Below are 19,833 nucleotides of genomic sequence, written 5' to 3' on the forward strand. Positions count from 1 at the left end.
TTAATCAAAGTAATATGATTTTTAAAAAAATAAAGAAAAGAAAACAGTTCGAGGTTGGTGATAATTATATTCCAAGATGCATTTCAAATGGCTCTGCCTTTTTTCCGTGATTTCATCACAAGATCAGTTTCGTTTTTGTATATTAGATAACTTTATCTGCACTTAAAAAAAAAAAAAAAAACACTATTGTAAGTATAAATTCGGAGTGCTGGATTGACAGCAGAGCTGTAAGGACGTAATACTTAACTATAATCGTACAATTATGGTCATGAAATTTGAGGATGAAGGTTGTAGGTAATTTCATCGTCACTAAGGATATAGTTAATTTGACACATGCTGGTTATCGTCTAATCCAGGGCTACTCCGAATCGTGATGATGACAGTTGGAGAAACAGTATTACTACTATGCAAAGAATGGAAAGATGAAAGGTGGAACCATCTTGCTAGCTGTAGTTTGTACACCAATATTTGAGTTAGGCATTTCATTGGCTGTTTGCTCCAGGACTAACAATGTTTCCTCCGATGCACCCGAAAATACAAGTAAGCGGTAGTACGTTAATTTAAAAAGAAAGTTTCTTTAATAGAAATGGATATTTTTTAGTTCTCTGGTCACATCCAGTGATTCTTTGAGTCACGCAATGCAAAATTTGTGATAATCAGCATAGTTTGACTTTTTGCTTCTGTTTTTGCATTGTGTTGCTATATCAGAATTTTGAAGACAGATATTGTGTCTGCCTAGCATCCATTACAGGGTTATTTTTGAAAGCTGTTTTCTATTGGTCAGAGTCTTGCTACAGGATTTTGCTACAAGCGACGGTGGTAATAATGCACTGCGTCCTTTTTTTTTTAATCGTTACATCGGAGTAAAATTTACTTACCTGTATAGTGAAATATCAAAACAGACCTCATGGCTGAGGCCTCCGGTGGTATTCCAATACAAACATTATCTACGTCTACAATGCAAATAGTCCATAGTGACTCCTCAGTACACATGGATGATACCATTCCAGTTGCGAAGAAATCACCATTGATTCTACCCCGATCCCCAATCTGTATCTCCCACATCATACACCGGCATACGCGGTTCACCTTGAAGTTCTCTAACATTCTATTTAAATCCAAAGTGTTCCGCCTCCACGGAGAATAGTCTCATTAAAATAGAATTCTACACATAATACAACCGAACGCCTTTCTCATACATAAGCTCCAAGCTCAGCATTGATGGTCGGCTTTCGTTCCATACTATAACATACGATCAATGGGCACAATACATTGTGTTTACTCGGATTTTACAGATGAAGAAATTCAGGAAACCTTTGAATGTGGAGCTCAAGTTTTACATGTTCGGCATATCAAAAAACACATCGACTCTGAACCTTAACTCACTCATTCTGTGGTCCTAACGTCTCCCAGAATATTGTACGCTATACCGTTCCGTGCACACCATACACCTATGTTTCGGCGGTCAAACAATACCGCTAGGGATGTTACCTTCTAGGACACCTACAGAGAGCGTGCCGAACACGGCAAAATTTCTTGTTACAAATGTGGTGAATCGCAAGATTCTACCACTTTTACACAAGCTTTCAAGTGCACGAGACTATGTGGCCGGATCTCAAATGTCCTGAAAGGAAACGTCACTAATTAATCAACTCATGGTAACGGAAAAACTTAGAATGAGGCTCAAAAGAAAGTACCCTCTACTAAACTATCTTCCGATAAAGACTACTCCTTTCACCCGGAACCTTCCCATCACCTGTTCCTCATCAAATACCTTATATATATTTAAGGGTCTGCTCAACCCAATTCACCGTACCCCTAAAATACACAACTTTTGGCACCTTTTCGAATACCGTTGACTCCTGCTGAAACCACTAATAAACGCCAAGTACCCCGGCAAGATGATGAGATCTGGTCTCCTAATACGCCTGCCTCATACGCAACGCTAGGATTCACCATCGATAAGCAACAAACTCTCGTCGATCATTCCAACCGCTCTTTGGAATCTTCACCACGCCAGCATTGCAGGGTTCCGAGAAAATCCAGAGTCCGAGCTACATGACGATCCGTTACATTCTTTCCTTCGTAACTTAATTTCCAGCATCAAAAAATAGCTATGATCAATTACGGCCTCAAGTCCTCAAATTGTTCTGTAGAAGACAGCATTCTCTATCAAGTCTTGCAAAAGCATTTTCAAAATCTTTAACATGACAACTAAAGTTGTCACACATATTTTACAACGGAATTGCCACCAACTTAGATGGAAAGAGTCATAGTTATTATGCGTGTGCCGCATATTTACACCGACAATTAATTCTCCCACTGTAACAAACCCGATCAACAACCGAGGACTCCTATCAACTTTATACAGTCTCGACGTGACGGACACTGTGATGTGGCAGTCGGTTTCTACAAAACTACAAACCAAAAGGGTATTCAACCGCTGGACTTTCAACATCCGATGCTGCAATCTCCCATTCATATTCAAGGCTTTCAGTTCAAAAGGCGGGCCTTAGTAAATGTGTATTCTCCTCCTGACATTGCGATTCCTATGCCAGTCTGGTATCTTCCAACAGAGCCAGGCGTTATGCATAATGGCTGAGAATTTGAATATCAGAAGTTCCTTATGTGGTTTACAGCACATTTCTTGAGTAACTGCTCTATGCCCTGGAGTCTCAACCACTACTATTGACAAACGATGGTACAGCTATTCGTCTTCCCAGCCTCCAACCCATCAGTGCTGGATGTCACCTCTCTTGTACGTTGATCTCTTCTATCATTCTTGGAATGTATATGATTGCACTGGAGATAGGGATCATTTTCCATTCATACCAGGCCTGCAACTAGAGCGGGCTAGGGGGCCTGTCCCCCTAAACTTCGTGGCCCCTCCAGATCTCAATACAAAAAACACAATTTAGATATTTGTAAGAAATTTTGATGACTTGGCCCCCCTAACAAATTCATGGGCCCCCTCAAACCTCTGTGGCTGGTTTCGGGCGTGATTCATATCCTGGAAAACTTGGAAGGAGTACCTCAACACAGGTAGGATACTCTTCACTACCTCTTCCGTACGTCCCTCGCCACTACGACAGGGATCGCTACCGAATACACACAAAAAATGTAGCAGCCTAGCAAGAGGATGCCATCCACTCTACAGCAGTTGACAAGTCATATCCTTGAGGGCTGTCAACCCGCCGACCCAGGACATTCGTCACACCCATATCAACACAGGAAGTCCCATACTCTTGGTGGGATACACAATGCCAGAAACACCTGAATCGCAGAAAAGACGCTCGAAAAAGATACTTTCACGCAATGTCTCCCGAAATGTATATTTCTAGGTAAGCACAGCGTCAACTAAAAAAATATGTTGAACAATGTCGTTGCAGAGACTGGTAGCAATTCTGTCAGAGACTAAAACAGGATACCAGTTCCAACTCAATTGGAAGTTCATTAAAGGCAGTTTGTCCTCTAGTTCTTACCACGTCACAGTTGATCCTAACCCTCCCTAGGTGGATGACATTCATTATTCACGGCGGCTACGGTGTTACCTGTTCGAGATAATCTGTTTTCCATCTTTATCGCACTGCATACCTCTCTCACTTTGGAAAATATATAAAACGAGGAACTAGGAGAATCTCTCTTTGGACTGGTCCCGGATACGACCAGATTATCTTGCAACATTTTAAGGATCTCCTGTCACAGAGCCGCACTATCCTGTCTGGATCACAGATCATACTCCTTCGACATAGAAACACTGGATTGTCTTTATCTTAAAACCAATTGGTTATGCAAATAGTTACAGGACCATTAATTTGCTACCGTGTATCAACAAGCTCTTGGAAAAAAAATAATCTAGCTCAAAATTCAATGAAACGCAGAATGCTATAATATCTTTTCCCCTCCATCATTGACGCTAGAAAGAACATGCCGACTATAGTTGCCCTATCCACATTTCTATTGCACGTCTGCAAGCATAACAACACCAATAAATTGCATGGTTGCCTTAAAATTGGACTTTGACAAAGCTTATGACAAAATATTGCTGGATCACTTGGTCATCATTTACACACCACGCGCATGCCTTTCCAATTCAAAAGATATACTCACAATTAAATGATACAGTGACGACTAAGTTATATATATAATGAGAAAATCTCATATACTCGAACAACGTCGTACGGTTTACCTCAAGATTCCTGCCTTAGCTTACTCTTATTTAATCTTTACATGCGGGATTTTCATCTCACCCTTCGCTAATACATCAAGATCCTTAGTTTCTATAAGAGCACCTTTTGTATATACGAAGTATCTCTTTACTAGAATCACAAAGACTCGTGTAACACGCCTTGCTTGGTGCTGAACAGTTTAATAATCAAAGAATCAAAACGACATACATATTAAGTGCAGTAAAATGAAATACACAGTTTTCACAAGAAAACGGCAGATACGACTTCAGATTATAGAATATTGAATGCATGCCACAGATAATATAATTTGGTCTTCTATTGGATGCTCTGCTTACATGGTTGCCAGATCGGGCATCCCTTAAGATGAAAATACAACCAACCTTACATTCAAATAATTCATATTGTTAGCCACAAAACATTGGGCACGGACGTTGAACACCGTTTACGAATCTCCCAACAGACCTATATTATTTTAGGCTGTTCTCTTCTTGCTTCTAATTCTACTGTACTAGACTAAGCACGTTCCCATTACGTCTCCAAGCTCTTATTTTCAATCAACCTCAATCGGCACAAATCCACGCCCTCCTTGAAGCAGCTACTCACAATTCTCTTCCCAGTCCAAGTATCTCACCTTGCCAAACACGTCCTGCAAAGACTGATCACTACCTTTTCCATGGAGATCCCAAAACTGGACTTATTATACACTGAAAAATGAAACAGAGCTGTGCTTTATCTTAAGCAACTTCCCTAGATTTACCGAGCATATGTCGATGGATAAAGGTCAATATGCTATTTTTTACGTCTCTCCATATTTTGGAATACCTGGCAACAGTGTCGCAGACACTCGCCAAGGATGCAAGGATACAAGAAAGAATAATAAACATTCCTATCCTAGCTGCGACACTGCAAGGCGAATCTTCAAAAATAACAGCGACAACAAGTTTTATATATCTAGCAGGAGCAAACACTTCATAGCTAGGTCAAACACTATTGGTCTGTTTTTCTGCAACCTACAACTTGAAGATGGATCTCCCTACCAGGCTGGTGGCGAGGACATGTACTTTTACTTTTTTTTTTTATATCTCGGTACTGCACAAACATCGTATACACTGTATCAACAGGGTTGTCAACGTATACCTCTGTGCTACTGTTGTAAAGATGAAGACCGCATATTCGATCTACGAGAAAGTTTAAATAGGTCATGCAATCACCTAGAAGAAATCCACTCTTGAGAACTTTGACACCATGATGGTATTAGTCCTTCTCTACGTAGTCGTCGTGTTTAGCGATACATTTTTACCAGCGGTTCTTCACTTTCTGTAAGTTTGTTCTGTAAAAGTCTGCCGTTTAACTTTGAAACCACAGTTCAACCCCTAGAAACGACGTCATCCCTGCTGTCAAAAGGGCGTCCTTTGAGTGTGTGTTTCCTTTCTGGAAAGAAAGTCACTTGATGCTAGATCCGGTAAGTACGGGAGTGGAACAACATTTCGTATTCTAATTCCACTGACTTCATCATAGATGTGTGTGCGAAATGAGCTGGTACATTTCCTGCCAACAGCAGCACCCCTTTTGTGACCACTCCGCAACGTTTTTTCTTTAGTTCCTTTCGTAATTTAGTCAGGAGATGGGAATATTAAGTACTAGTAACAGTTTGCTCCTGTGGTAGATAATCTGTCATGATGATGACTCCACAGTCCGAAAACCGAAAGCATCATCTTAACGGCCGAATTCTGAACTTGTGCCTTTTATGGTTGGGGAGGAGAGGTGTTTTCATTATACATTTCATTTGTTTCTGGGTCATAAAAATAAAATCAACTTTCATCTATTGTCACTCGTCTGCCGGAAAAGCCCTCTTCGTCCACCTCACAATGATCGAGCATTTGTCTTGCAGCATCCTCGCGATTTCTCTTCTGGAAAAGTGTGAGCAGTCGTGACACAACCTGCTAACACTTTCTGAAGATACAGCTTATGATGTATGGTGTTCCCGACAGACACGTAACTCATGCCCATTGCACACATAACACTTTCAACCATTATCCTACTATCTTCCATTATGATCTCAACTTTTTCCATTAGTGAAAGATGGTCTTCCACATTTGGAGGCGTCCGCTGTGTCATGTGTCCAGTTTGAAATTGTGGTTTCCACTTGGATACCATCTCATAGGATGAGCTTTCATCCGCATTCTTTTATCTCTGCTAATTTCCCCTGAGATGGAGGAATTTAATGATGCTCCATACCTCAAGCTTGTCAGTGATCACACCTTAAGTGACTTACCTGCAATAAATAAATGAATAAATAGTCCTAACAAGTCTAGAATTTGCATGGCTAACATACAAGGGCCTACTTATAAAATGCATGTCCGATGAAGTTCGTAGTTCGTTATCATGTAGGTGATTCCACGAACTTTTTGATACCCATGGTATAATTTCAGTGTCAGTTGACTACCATATACCAACGGCGTCGCATTATGCAGTTCACAATAGCACGTGAACCACCTGATATTCTGCGTTCTTCATTGTTCCTTAATATATTCACAATATTATCGTGTCGTTTCTTTCTTTGATTTTCTTTTCTTAACATTGCACCTGCTTGCTTTCCCCCTTACGTATATGCATTCCAGCATAACACTACGTTCACAACAACGCTGCAAGCGCATGTTGTTTCTCTGTGTGTAGTACAGAAGGGCAGAAGGGTAAGCGAAGCGGAGGCACTGTCGTCTCCCGACGTTCAAAACAAGGTTTCAACGTGTAGTGTTAGCTGTTGTTGACTACTTCCGTGAATTAACATGACTCTGTAAGCAGAATCAAAGAATAAACTTTGGAATTGAAAAAAGAATAATATAATATAAAACTCTTTTTCTTAATAAGTTATCTGCGTTTCTTTTTGTCTCAGTTTCTTATAACAAATAATAAGCTAATGAAACAAACAAAATTACTGCTTTCCGAGGTCGTACGGAAGGGGTGGAAGGTTTAGAACTCTTCCTCAGCGACTCTTAAGAGTCTTCATCCCCGCGAAATTAAAATACCGCTAATTTTACAGTAATTATGTGATATCTTCAAATAGATAAAAGATAATTGAAATGTGGAACAAGAGCGCCCTAGACAATATTATTTTGCGTGAGGTACCGTTATCACAAGTCACCTAGTGGCTTTATGTTTTCAGCTGTTTAGGAACGCGAAAATAAATGCCGAATTTCAAAATGGCTCGAAATCGAAAGCAGATAAGTGAGTCGTGATAACGGTTTCTCATTAAAATGATATTGTCTAGGGCGCTCTTGTTCCACATTATCTTTTATCTATTTGAAGATATCACGTAATTACTGTAAAATTAGCGGTATTTTAATTTCGCCGGGACGAAGACTTAAGTTAACGTAAAATAAAATTACATTTCAACTTATTTTGAAGTCTTTTATTTAATATATCTTATCTCCGATTTTTCTTTCCGGTATGGTTTTCCTGCCTAAATTGAATATTTCTAAGAAAAACAAATAGCTTCTGAAATCACACTGTTATTTGCAACATTGATACAATGGTAAGATCTTACATTGCTGCCGGTAGCCAGCCCAAAAGTGTAGGGGGGGCGGCTGAACTTAAGGGAGAGGCCGATCCAATCATATTACCGCCCTTCCACATTATCCGGCGATTTGCCGGATCCGTTCCGGCAAATCGCCGGACAAGGTAGAAAGACATTGCCAGCAATGAAGCTCTTCACATATGTGCGGCGGTCGCCGGACATTTATCCGGCGAGCAAAAACAACCGGATCTCCCTGCTAGAATCCGACGCGGCAGATCGCCATGTATAGCCAAGCGGGACATTACAAGCATTGAAGCTTTTCACATATACGCGGCAAACTGCCGGATGAGTATTGGGGGAGGAAGCAAGTGTTGCTAGGAAAGAGTAGAGAGTGGCTACGATAATATGGATGCGTGTGTTTTACGTATATACAGTATATATATATATATATATATATATATATATATATATATATATATATATATATATATATATATATATATGTGTGTGTGTGTGTGTGTGTGTGTGTGTGTGTATGTGGTTATGTTCTAGATCAGTACACCTGGAGTAATTTTAACCAAACTTGTTAATACAATATATGGGAAAAGATTACATGCGAAAATAATCGAAAATGACCGATACTACCGGAGTGTTGAATCCATAAGTCGTTGATTAAAGAGTTCAAATCAATATAAATTATTTTTTTTATGTAATAGAAGATTGGGAAAAATAAATGTCCGGGTAGCACTGGACAAATGAGCTTGTAATTCTATAAATATGTGATGCCCCAAAATTGAAATGTACACTATCAAATATTTCAGCAATATTATATACAGTATTTACTAATAATAATAATACCTTTATGTTCTTTCGCAAAGCAAGAGAGAATTCATGATGTGATATTTGATAAATATACCGTACTTTATATATTTTATAATTATCTTTAACACTTGTATGGTTGTAATTTATTGAATAGGCCTTTAAGTACAGGGACTAGAGCAGTGCTGTAAAGAGACTTGAGTCAATAGTCGGAACGCTTAAAATAAAAGAATAAACCCGAAGTACTATAATAATAATAATAATAATAATAATAACTACAGATTAGCCTTGGGCTCAGTGGTTGTGTTGACTTGGGATTCTGGCAGTGGCGGATCTTGCCCAGGGCCGAGGGGGCCTAGATCCCCCCAGTTTTCAGGGTGACTAAAATAATTTAACCTATTATTTATATATTTTTGAAACTTTATAGTAAACTCATGATATGCTTCTCATAGTCTGGGGTCTGGGAGCCACCCAGTTTTTACCTTCTAGATCCGCCACTGGATTCTGGGATAGATCTCAACCATCGACTAAACTGAAAGGACTTTATCCTGGTTTTCCCTGTCGCAACAGGTGAATACCGGGATCGTATTTTAAATATCCAGAACCTGGCCGCTATTTTGCTCAAGTCTATCGATTGTGGAAACAGTATAGAAAAATCTCCTTCAGGTTACCACTTCTCTAAAAAAGGGTGAACCCATTTATGTCTCTGACTTTTTTTCTGTCTATCTTAACAAGGTGAGTAGAAGACACTTTTTGCATCTGTCAATTGCAACCACCACAATACGACAAGAGTCACAAGGTTTTGTTTCTTCAGTTGCACAGAACCCTGCTCGCATATTTTTCATCCACGGCAAAACGCCGGATAATATGAAAGGATACACTTTAAATCCGGCAAACTGCCGGAAACGGTTCCGGCAAATCGCCGGATAATGTGAAAGAAGCCTTATAGTTCATTTGCAAACCTACCGTGAAAATTTAAGGGGGCGGCCCCCATCCCCCCCTTGGATACACATCTGCTTCACTGGCTACAATGGTAAATGAACCAAAACAAAGGTTGTCTATACGTGAAACAACAGTTATAAAATTGACACAACCTTGTAAAGTAACAGTAGTTTTCAAGTGCTGGCAGTGCTGCCATCTAGAAATTGCATCTCTAGCATTTGTCAAAAGGTAGCAATTTGCATATTCACCGGTTTTTTCCTTTCCTTTTTCTTTTTTATTTTTTTTTTCTTACTAGGTGTGAACAGCAACAGCTACAGGGACGATCAATACTGCATACGTTTTATTTTCAGAACAGGTAGGAAATGGATGTTGCTAAGCTTTTAGAAAAATTACTTTTAGAAAAATGAATTACTAGAACATAGTTAATTATATATTTAACAGCGGATAATAATTTTATGTTTAGAAGCAAGATTATTTAAAAGATGCAACATGTATGTATGCTGTATCGTAAATTTTTTGAATCACATTCTACATTAGTTTCTAAATATGTTTGTATTTATAGTTATATAAATGTTTGTGTCTATATTTTATTATACGATACTTCTTCATCATTGTAAAAGCCGTGCAGATTTACGACAAAAAAATCTTAAAAGTATTGTACAAGATTTCGTAAAGATTGTTAATTCATGTAATAATAGGTCTTAAATTCGTAGTGTTTGTTTACTTTTCGCGCACCACAATTTGGAGGATTTACAGGTAAAATTCAATACTTTGCATGAGAAGTCATATTTATCAAGAACAAATTTCTGCAAGCGATAGAATTAAACACATAATAATATACCTGTGTTATGTTACTGGGTTACTAGTGAATTTTGGCGCATCACATTTTGGAAGATTTATAAGTAAAATTGAATAGCTTGTATGAAAAGACATATTTATAAGGAACACATTTCTGCAAGCGACAGAATTTTATTCAAAGTAATACAGCTGTATTTTAGGTTTACAAGTGTAGGGTTACTAGTGTAAAATCATTACAAATGCATTTATATGGATAAAATAAGTGAGTGCATATGAAAGATAACTCTGTTAGATGTTATTTTCCATCGGCGTTGTGTTTCTGCACAGTGTACAGAAGCTTTATTTTATGTTTACAAGTAGAGCGTTACTAGTATAAAACCATGACAAGTGCTATTGAAACTCGTATATTTTTCCAAAACTTTTTTTTCACTATCTTCGCTTACGTGTATACCCACCATTGCTGGCGCGCCTGCTCCTTCGGACCCACCTCCCGCTCTGCCGCACAGTTTGGTTTGCTTTTTCACTGTGATTCTTATGACATACATCCGGAAGCCGTATTTATAAGCAAACCGAAATAGAATTGTAATTTTTTAGCAATTACAGTGCTCCCCTTGAATTTTATCTTTTGTCAAGTGAAATATTTTCATGTCGCCCAGCGCAAATCTTTTAGGAGATAGTAAGAAGGAAAATAGTGAAAAGATCATAATTTTTCAAAAAGTATTTCGAGTGGTGCGCCAAAAGTAAACATTCATGCTATTTTTCACCGGCGGTGTATTTCTTCACAGTATACAAAAGCTGTATTTTATATTTACAACTGGAGCGCTGACTGTATTGAACCATGACAAGTGCTATTAAAACTAGTATCACTGCCAAAACCCACTCGTTTTTACTACTCTCGCTTATGCGTATACCACCTCCTCTGACGCGCCTGCTCCCTTCCGACGCACGCTTCGCTAACGCTCGGGTCCCCCACCTTCCCTGCTCGGTTGGATAGTATTCGTGCTTTTTAGTTGCCGCCAAGCACAGGTTGTTTCGTAGTTTTGTGCATACATTTGGACGCTGTATTTATAAGCAAATCATAAAAGAGTAGTAATGATGGATCTCTTGAATTTAACTATGCCATGTGAGATACTGTACTTTCATGTCGCACAGCACAAATCGTTTGGGAATCAATAAGAAGAATTCTAATTTTCCAACAATTATTTGAGGTGGTTCTAAATAAAACTGCACGATATTTGCATCCGTTTTGTTCCACAGATGTCAGCCAGAAATACTCAAGAACTGAAAATATAGAACACTAAATTGGTTTCGGATATTACGTTGTTCGGCTAATGTTCCAGTGATTATAGTTATGTGAATATATATTACTATTACTTGTTTCATTTCCCGACTTAAGTACATTTCGCAAATATGTGTTAATTTTGTGCTTTCTTTGTTCTTCACTAACTGCACATGTATCCGTATTATATTAGTGAGCAAAAATAGTGGATTTCAACTATTTATTGTTGCAAACCCATAACCAGAAATGCAGTCTTCCATAGTCCTCAACACTTTCGCCTTTTGGTGCGAGCGGTCATGGGTTAAATTCCTCTCGGTTGAAGAATTGTACCATTTTTCAGGCCAGCCATCTTAAATGGCATTCTCCTGGCCTTTCGTCGTTCACACCAGACGAATGCTGGAATAGTACCTGCCATATTTTCTGACTACTTCATTGCTTCCCCATTCCTTTCTTTTTCCCTAATTGCCTGGGCAGTTTGAACGCTGGACACTCATGAAGGGCTAACCCAGAAATCTAATTCCTAACCCTAAATTATTTTACGATTTGCATATAAATACCACTTCCGAGTGTGTGGCATGAAATCTACAGCACAAAAAACATATCAATCTAGCACAGGTGACCACTAAAAGCACGAATGCAAAACCGAGTCAGAGCAAAGCGAAGGTGATGGGCCCACGTGGCAGCACGAGAGTGTTTTGAAACTAGAAAAAGCATCAAGGATGGTTAGTATATACGTAAGCGAGGATAGTGAAAAGAAATGAGTCTTGGCAATGATACGAGTTTCAATAGCAATTGTCATGATTTTATACTAGTAACACTTCATTTGTAAACATAAAATGCATGTTCTGTTCACTGTGAGAAATATACCGCCGGTGGAAAATAGCATCTAATAGAGTCATCTTTCATATGCATTGACTTATGTAATTGATCGTGAAGCACTTGAAATGATAGTAACTCTACACTTACAAAGCTTAAATACAGCTGCACTACTTCATATTTAATCCTGTCGCCTGCAGAAATTTATTCCTTATAAAGATGTCTTTTTCTTGTAAAGTATTGAATTTTACCTGTAAATCTTCCAAAATGAGGTTCGCCAAAACTACACTAGCACTTTAAAAATAATGAAAACAATATTTCAGTGAAATTATAAACTTGTTTCCTGATCTTGTCGTTATGAGGGAGGATACGCCTTGGTATAAAAACTATAAAGTAAATAAAGCACAAATTCTATTTAATCGAGTTGGGCAGAAATGCAGCACGGGGGCCGATGCAGTGGTGCGTCTGTAGGAAGCAGGTGTGTCAGCGACACTAGGTATACGCATAAAATGGGATAGTGGAAAAACATTTCATGTGGCATCCAAAGAAAAAAGAAAAACATTCTTTGCTTGTACCACAATTTCGCACTTCACTTCACTCTTCCTTATGAAGTACTACTTGGTAAGGAACATATATTTTGATTACGTATACAGTCTTTCACGTATTTCTTCCGTAGGTTTTATAAATGTATCCTTCACCCGTAAATTAGAATAGCATCGAGTCCCGAAGAAGCGATACATTCTGGACACTATTGAGTGTTGCTAGAATCATTCGGCAGCTTTCTCCTCTCTGTTGCAGACACGTTTCCTAGACTATGTCCTAAGGCTTTAAACACTGAGACATTTGCTCTATTGTCAGTTTACTGTGAAATTGTCTCACCACGCAACTTCATAGTCCAAGGTCCAGCTTCATTGTTTTCCGTAATTAATCACCGTACAGCAATGACCTTTATTACCTTTTCCCTTCGTCTGATGCTTAAATTTCATATAATTCTGTCAATTCCCCCCTTAAATTGTGTAATTGGTGGTGGGGGGTACACGTGCGGAACATTTCATTCTCTTGTTTTGATTGTGGAGTGTTTAAATTCAATACTCACCTTGGGTGCGCGGTGGCTCAGTGGTAGAGCATTCACCTCCGGTGCTTGGGGTCCCTGGAGCGATCCCAGCTCGCGCCGTGTGGATTTTGTGTTGGACAAACACCGTGCTCGTGGGTTTTCTCGGGGTTCTCCCGTTTCCTCCCACTTTCTTAATTCCACCATCTCACTCTTTTCTCATTATCACCGTCTCCTTTAGCCTAACCGCCATAAACGTGGGACGTAAAACTTAAAGATTTCATTTTTCAATACTCACCTTCCATCCGGTGCTATTGTATCTCTGTTGTATTCTTCGATATTTCGGTTCGTGCTCGGGCTATGGGCCAGTTGTGTGATGCAATATCTAAACATTTTGAGAAACACGCTGTTTTAATGACCTACGTAATCTAGCGTTATTCTTGTACGTTTTACTTAACCCCTCTGTGAGTTATTCGTCTACTGCGTATTGATATATGATGTGTCTATAGCAAATTCTCGGTTGTCCGTACTTCTGCCTATGCTTATTTGTAGATATAACTTTGTGTTAATAATAAAGGTCAAATCTGAAACTCCTAATTTTTGGTATATAATAGTATGAGACGTGTTATAGGAAGAATTGTATACTTTTATTAGATCCTCCACCAAAGAGATATACCTGTGAAAACCTCACTTTTTTTCAGAATTTTTAATAATTTCTATAGGAAAATGGGGACACCTTTAAGGGGTTAAACTTGGTGAATGTGCACTTCTATATCAGACCTCTTATCCAGAGAAGCTCACCTTCCTGGTCATTTGCCTTCTTACGAAAGTCGTCTGGTCAACTTGGATTTTTTAAACTTCAATTACCTACTTTTCACCCTGATATACTTCATGGATGATAATGGCGAATACAGTTGTAGCTTACAATTCGCTGACCATTTTGGTTTTTGTTCCACATTGATAGAATAACAAGGGACCTTCTGATTCGGTAACGCTTTATAACACCATGAAATGGCAGATCGGAAACAAGTATGGCTGCCACTCGAAACCTAAAATCAATAAATTTAAAACAATGATTGTTTTGAACTATAATGACATGGTAAGGTAACTGAACATCAAATATCATATTCCGAACAAAAATTTCCAAAACTTCAAAAATTTCCGAACAACACGCGTTGGACTACTTGACATGGATTTACCCATGAGGAAAAAAAGTTTCAAAATAAAAAGGGAGTACATTTGGTGCTTCAATTTTTGTTTAAAAATATAAACTAATAAAGAAAGTGACTAATGAGCATATACCCAGCGAACGAGATCCTGAGTTCAATTCCCGGTGGTTGGATTGGAGTTTAGCGTTTCTTTCAGAAGCAAGGCTATAGTAGACATGGATCTACAGCTTCCGATGAGATCCGATTCACGAGTTTCCATCAGGAATTGAACCCGTGTCTCCCACACCAAAGGCGCGTATGCTAACCATAAAGTCACAATAAAGTTCAGTTCCCATCGGGAGAGCATCAAATGCACTATACTGTTTCAGATCAAGTCTTACAGTGGAGTTCTCATTCTATATAGACTCATGTCTCACTTGCTTGAGTTCAATATATATCAACCAATAAGCTAGAACGAGGATAAAGGGGGGTTACATTTACACTGGTATCTAATTCTATTGATCTCTCTCATGGCTATATCATTAGCGTACACGTCTTTGGCGCGGAAGGCCCGGATTCCATTTTCGGTATGACCTTTAGTGATTTGGATTCCACGTAAGCCTGTAGGATCACGTGTCAAATAGTCTCGCTGCTGCAAGGGACACTAAAGTTTCATCAACCAGCCAACTGTTGTCTACTTCTAAATTGGCTTTACCAACCATTGAAAAATTCGTATAAAATGAAAGGGGTTACAGGCTTCAGAGATTGGGGTACAAATAAATTAAGGCTCAATGACTATTATATAGACCACTTGTGATTTTTCATTATTTTTATTATTTACTTACTAGTAAAGTTCCAGATAGAACTGCTAAAGATTATTGAAAAAGGGACACAATACGTTCGAAAGGAACTGCAGTGGTTAGATAGTTTGACGGTAAGCTTCATCACCTGTGGCATGGTAATCATGGGTTTGATTCTCTATGAGAATACATGTTGTCTAGATTCTACATCAAACAATAGGTCCATGAAAACACCTTATCTGATCAGCGGCTAACGCGCCCGAACTTTCTGCGCGTGTAGGCCCACGTTTGATTCTTGATCGGAATATTTTTCGCGATACAAAAGTAGATAGTAGTTCCACACTAAACAACAAATTATTTGTTATTTTCTAGCTTATTTGCTTCTTTACAATTCATTAGTATTTGTTTGGTATTTGCTCAGTAGGTCTCTCTTTCCATTTCATACAGCCTTGGCGCTGAAAGAGGAAGTTAAACGCCAACCAGATCATTAATAAGTTCACGTTTGATAAGTTTCCATGATTTTTAATGTATGAAACTTGGAATCGTTAAGAACAAAATGAAAAGTATATTTAGGTAAGAAGTCGGGTGATGGCCTGGATATTGTTGGTATCACATCGTATCACTACTTGTGAAACTGAGGCAGAAGGTAGAAAATAGTAATCAGAGTATCTGTCCGCTGGATTTAAACAAAATAGCTTTCGTTAATAATGCGAGATTTAACTGTTCCCTTAAACATTTTTTCCAAGGTATAGTTTAAAATAATGACCTGTGTACTGTTGTGACCCAATGAATGTTTTTGACTCAGCTTATTGTAGTTGATTGGTTTATTGTCGCTCGTCAACGCCAATGAGTAGGGCTTGACTAATCTTATTATTATTTTACAATCTCGCAATTATGCTCTGAGCCTAAGGGAGAAGGTGATGAGAATGAACGAAATGGTGAAAGGAAGGAAGTGGACGAGAAGCTATAGAAAACCCATACACACGAGTTTGTCCGCCACAAAATATTATTATTAATACTGTGCTATGGACTCACTTGTTTCAGCTTAAGAGCAATTAAAACTAGAATACTCAAATTTGTTGGAGTCGCTAACGCTCTCGCCTTCGGTGCGAGCGGTCCCGGGTTCGATTCCCGGTGGGACACTCGGTCGAAAAAGTGTACAACGCTTTTTCAGGCCAACCACCCAGAATGAGGTTTTTCTGGATTTTCCTCTCACGCCAGGCAAATACCGGGGTGGTACCTAACTTATAGGTCCCAGGCCGCTTCCTTCCTTCCCTTTCCCCGGATAGTGTGCTCGCCGAGGGACGTCATCCCTCAAAACGTGACGAGCTAAATGGCCATAGATGCCGAAAGCCCAGAAATCTAAAATCCTATCAAATTTTTTGGTTCTTGATATAAGCGATTCTTTTGGCTTACGTCATTGTAATTTTTTTTTCTGACATACTATGAGACCTTAATATCCTCTTTATTTTCCATAGTTTTACTCAAAAAAAGTTCCGTATGATATAGAACGGATTCAGACCAGCGAATCTTGGGTTTATCATTTTCGTACTTTCCTCTCAGTTTGCCATTCGACTTTTCCACTATTCGATAGTTCACTCCGTAAGTATTCAAATACACATTTAGAAATAATTTGTATAGTGTAGATATCGTGTAAGATAATTTCATGAAATCAAAAATGTTGAAAAGTTCATGGAAGAATGTTAGATGATCTCAGGATGGAAATTATTAACGTCAAATCAGCGATACAGGAGAGTTAAGTTGTGCAATATTATATATATACAGGGTGTTAATGAACTATACCGACAAACTGTAAGAAGTGATTCCTCACATCAAAATAAGTCAAAAATGTCCTATGGACCTATGGGGGAAAATGCATAGTTTCAGAGCTAGGGCTGTCCAAAATCACGAAAAAGCCAAGTTTCAAGAGGCCGTATTTCGAATTCGAGAAACTGGATAGTGGTTCTTATCAGCGTAATGGATGTCATGCATACGCAGTCCAAAAATGTACATTTCATTAATGTTCAATGGGTGTGCAAGAGATTTCCGCAAGGTGAAATTTCCAAACTTGCCATGAACCGAATTTTGAGATATGCTCTAACTTTATGATTGTTCCAATGTAAGCAAACGATAAGTCTTGTTAGCAATGAACACGGAATTCTTTGGCGCGATGTCGGAAGTGTTAAGGATCGTCAGCAGCACGGTCTCTCGTACTCGGGAAAAAGCATACTGCAATGTTTTCTTTCACGCTTATAAGTGAAGAAGACGTGAAATGTACCGTGACGAAATACATCGCTTCACATGTTATTCCGAACACAAAAATACATGGAGCTGCCGGTTCCTAACACTTCCGACTTCCCTGCGAAGCACTGTATGTCGATTGTTGTTAAGGCTTATCTCCTGCCTACTTTGAACCCTCCTTGAAATCAGGGTATATCTGAAAACTCTATTGAGAGCATGTTTGAGAATTATACCCAGTACATAATACTCTGCACACCCATTGAAAATTGATGAAATATGCAATTTTAGATTGTGTATGCGTGACTTCCTTTTCGTGATAAAGACCACCATCCACGGTTGCTGGAATTCGAAATAGGGCCTGTTGAAATTTAGCTTTTTCGCGATTTTGGACAACCCTTGCTCTGAAACTCTGAACTTTTACCCATAAGTCCATATGAACTATATATATATATATATATATATATATATATATAGTTCATATGGACTTATGGATATATATCAGTTTTCGAAGAGCGAAGGTGCAAAGTTCCTTATTTATGTTGTTTTTAATCGTTATCAAGTGAGAAGTGACCTAAATATGCATAAATATCAGGTACTGAAAGTATTCTGAAATTCTGAATACTTTTAGAAGAATCGTATCCTTCAGTGATCTCGTACCATTAATTTAAATGGTGTAAAGATCACTTGAACATAATGAAACACTAGCATTATTCTTGCATTTTACAGATTCAAATTATTCTTCTTGGCAAAAGGAGAATTGCTTTAAAATTTAACGTTTATCTTCTGTGTATCTAAGCTCTGCCGTGTAGTGAATGGAGGGATGGCGCTCGAGAAACAGACATTTAGTGTCTGCACGACCGGTTGCTTGCCCGAACTTCTGCTTAAGGCACTCCAGTTGATTGTACATTTTCTTAAAATGTTTACTCTAAGTGTTTAGTATCCTCTATAGCTGACCCCTACTTTTTAACACATCTTAAACACAATGAAGAGTATAAAAAATTTAGAAAGTGGGCTGAATAATATCTGCAAAATGCTCTTACATGAACTAATAATTATTTTGAAGGCCTTTCATAATGTTTGAGGGTGATTCAGAAAGGAATGCCTTCAAGCTCACTACTTGGCCAATAGTACTGCAAACATTCCGAACTGTTTATCATTAATGCACTGATGTTTAACCTCCTGAGACCCTGCGTATTGCATACAATACGTTTTTTGAACGCCCGTTATGGCTACGAATATTTAAGAACATGCCTGAATCTCGGTTATTGTATTCGGGAAGTGTCGCAATTACTGCAGAAAAGGCAGCTGGTTTTTGTTTTTACCTACAGGTGGCTCTATTGTCTGCTGAAGGCGGGTAGAAGACAATTGGGGTTATGGACGCATCTGATCCAGGTACATTGATTGAATAATTTCTCAGAAAATAAAACATAATGCAGTAAATTTCAAGTTTAATGATTTACATATTTTATGCAATACATAGCAATTTGAGACCCAAAGTACTGCATACAATTCGACCTATTACCGATCAATAGGGAAGCAGTATGACAAAATAGTTTTTAAATGTGTACTATTGGACCTATTGTTACCTAATATACAAAATTTCATCAAAAGTTCTTGACAAATAAATGCTCGGGTCTCAGGAGGTTTAAGCTATAGAATGTTACTTATTTCGCCTTCCAATCTCTTCTTGTTCCAAAGTAATTGTGCAATCCATGACGTCCGGCTGAAACAGCGGGCTGTCATTGAATTTCTAACTGCGAAAGGTTTGCACCCAGGAACATTCGTCGCCGGCGACGAGTCTTGGATACACTATTACGACCCAGAACGAAGCGTTCAGTCGATGGAGTACCGCCACACGTCTTCTCATCCGCCAAAAAATATTCAAAGTTGTTCCATCTGCTGGCAAAGTGTTGTTAACGTTCTGTGTCGTCCTGCCAATAGTCCGGATCTTGCGCCCTGCGACTTTTGGTTCTTCCCCAAACTTAAGGATCACCTTAAGGGTCAACGCTACAGTTGTGACGCGAAGGTGGAAGCAGCAGTTCGGCGGCAATGGTGTCAACAGCAGCCATCACAGTTCTTCGCTGACGGCATGACAGACCTTGTTGCGCGTTGGCGTGTGTTGTCCATAATGGGGACTATGTTGAAAAAATAATGCCACTATTTGTAGCTGACATTGCAAGCTTTCCACTGGTACCTGTATCGATGCCATCTGTCAAACACAAATAAAGATACTAG

The 19,833-nt window shown here is 38.8% G+C and overlaps 1 protein-coding gene across 3 annotated transcripts in view; it reads left to right on the plus strand.

Annotated features, from left to right (window-relative positions):
• Nucleotides 1-9,572: 9,572 nt before the first annotated feature.
• LOC145672486 (BTB/POZ domain-containing protein 6-B-like) overlaps nucleotides 9,573-19,833 on the plus strand; it is a 41,283-nt gene continuing 31,022 nt past the window's right edge. The window contains exon 1 of one of the 3 annotated variants that reach the window (XM_081741659.1): nucleotides 9,573-9,693. The gene's annotated coding sequence lies outside the window, so the exon portion shown is untranslated. The other 2 variants (XM_081741649.1, XM_081741654.1) reach the window with 2 other exon arrangements.

The sequence above is a fragment of the Thermobia domestica genome, chromosome 2 (genome assembly GCF_964235325.1).
Source record: "Thermobia domestica chromosome 2, izTheDome1.hap1.1, whole genome shotgun sequence".
In the NCBI taxonomy this organism is placed as follows: domain Eukaryota; kingdom Metazoa; phylum Arthropoda; class Insecta; order Zygentoma; family Lepismatidae; genus Thermobia; species Thermobia domestica.